Genomic DNA, 2752 nt, shown 5'->3' on the forward strand with positions numbered 1-2752 from the left:
AGAGAGAGAGAGAGAGAGAGAGAGAGAGAGAGAGAGAGAATGCAATCCAGAATAACTGGACCTTCTGATATTTTCAGTTTAAGCCATTTTCATTTCAACTTCACTGTCTTTTCTCTTAAAACTATGTCGGAACATAGTGTATTTTATCAATCAGTATCTAAACAACACAACATTTTAACCCAAATTCTCATCTGGGGAAAACTCAGGATAGTCTGTGGTGATGAGGCCATGTGGACTGTGATCAACTGATGGTTTCTCGTAAACCTGGTGGAGTTTTTATCAGAAGTTTAATTATTTACAAACATGTTACAAATTAATATTTAAACCACAAGAATGGACACAGTTTGACATTTTCAAGTTACAAAAAGAATCAGAAAAACAAAAACACATGTATAGATTTTTTACTTGTTTGTCTAGAGGTTTTCACATTGCAGGAAACATAAAAGTTTTTTTTTTAAAAGATGTAAAAAGAATACATTTGGACTTTTTTTTTCTAGACAATCCATCACACCGCATATCTAAAAATCCATTTCATAACAGAAGAAATGTATTTTCACTGGTAACTACATTGGCAATACAGACAAATGGAACTGTAGTGATTATTTTAAATGTCAGATACTGTCAGGAATAGTGGAAATATTTGATAAGTGGTGTTCAACATGGAGCTGCCAGGCTGGTGGAAAAGAGAAATACCACAGAGAAAGTGGATGTAGTAAAGGAGGACATGCAGTGGGTTGGAGTTACAGAAAGGGATGCCCAGGGATAGGGTGAGATGGAGGCAGATGATCCACTGTGATGACCCCTAAAGGGAGCAGCTGAAAGAAAAATAAATACTGCCAAGTAATAGGCAAGAAGCTCCCCAATGTCTTTTTTTCTTTTTTTAAATAAGTGCATTACAAGACACACAGATGCTTATTTAACCAGCTCAAACCAAAAAATGTCATGTCATGCTTTCAAAAGAAGTCCCACCAACTGAACTGGAGCTTTTTTTTTTTAGCCGGTCCATATGTCCTCAGCGGCTGCAGCAAATTGTCTCAGAAATCAGAAATTTCGAAAAAAAATTTCCTCCTAGAAAATTAACCAATAGGTGAAGTGTTAATCACTTCTATCATTATCAAAATATTTACATGATGGCCACAGGTTGTCCTTGGTGTTTGATGTCATGTCACTGCCAGTTTCCTCTAAAAGATCTTAATTTAGCTTAAAAAAGAAAGAAAGAAATAATTACTATTTGGTTTTTATTTTATTTTGGGATTCTAATTGTATTTCAAGAAAGTGAAGAAATGCTGAAAGGCACAGTTGCAGCAACTCAACCCTTAAGTGCAATGTTATTAATATTAACCTGTGATTTCTTTAGACTGGAGAAATATACCAAAGCTTTTATCTCACCCCTAAATGCCATTTCGTCTTTTTTTGCACTCAGACTCTCTAATGTTCAGCTTTAATTTCTGAAAAATGTTACTAGAGCTAAATGTGAAGGTGAAAGCACAAAGCACTGGAGAACTCTTTTTTTCCACTAGAGCTGAAATAAACAGCTTCGAGCGTGCCTGCTAAGGATACATACAGATACTTCAGTGAACCTGAGCAGTGACTTGTGTATTTATGTTCCTAGATATCAAATCCACCCAACCCCTCCTTTCACTCTTCTTTGCCTGTGCTTCATTACTCCACATCTCCCCTAACCTTTAAATACAGATGCATTTGCTCCCCTCCTGGCTAGCTGGGTAGTTCTCCTGCTGCCTGAAAGGTTAATAGATTTCCTGACCCCCTTGTGCAGTGAAGTGCAGCAGGATGGGAGGACACGATCAGGTTGCATGCATACCAAATTTGTGCATGTGAGACATACAGTGGAAGTATGCTGACAGGAATTTGACCGTGCCCTTTTCCAAATTTGACATGTAATTCTTTTCCTCTCCAATCGTTTGAGAGGATTGTGTTCATTTTGCAATACTTTGCACGAACAAAGACTCTCAAATCCACTGAAATCCTCAAATACTGTGCAAAATACCCCAAACCCCAAAACTCTCTCCAGCCACTTTAGTATATTTTGTCTTTGAGTGCCATATTTCATAAAGAATAAGCTTCAAACTCAGGCCACTATGTGCCAAACATATTAGTAATCATGAAAGGACTCCCACTGTTTGCCCATACAAGCAGGAAACAGAGAGAACACACAGCAGAAAGAGAAGAAAGCAACGCGAGTGCAGAATAGAAAAGGCCAGATGAGAACTATTGGGCTAAATTGATTTCTCTCAGGGAGACAGCAGTGCAGATGATCGTGCATCGTACGCTGTGTTACATAAGCGTCTTGCCACAGCTAAAGGGAGTGATAGAAGTAAACAAGGCATAATTGCAAATGCAAGCAATCAGTGGTGACAGAGTCGGTGGCGTGGGGCGGCCATTAGAAACCAGGGGGAATTTTGCACTGGAAAGTAACCACGAAAACTCGGCATTCTCTGAGGTGTATCTGCTCACATTTCATTGGATTGTTTGCAGTGAGACACAAAAATAGACCTTAAATTCATTTATATCTCCATATGTTGGCCTTTCAAATTGTTCCTCATTTATAATTTAGTGAAGACATAATGTGGATTGCACAACACTGGACATTATATTCTTCATTTCCAGTTAATACTTGTACAGCTGCTGTTATTGTGTATATATTTATTTATATTTCTTCATACATTCTTATATAGTTCTATATTGTGTATTTTGTTGTACAGTTATTTTATTTTCAACTTTAATTTATATA

The sequence above is a fragment of the Pundamilia nyererei genome, unplaced genomic scaffold (genome assembly GCF_000239375.1).
Source record: "Pundamilia nyererei isolate P.nyererei 1_Seehausen unplaced genomic scaffold, PunNye1.0 scaffold00192, whole genome shotgun sequence".
NCBI lineage: Eukaryota > Metazoa > Chordata > Actinopteri > Cichliformes > Cichlidae > Pundamilia > Pundamilia nyererei.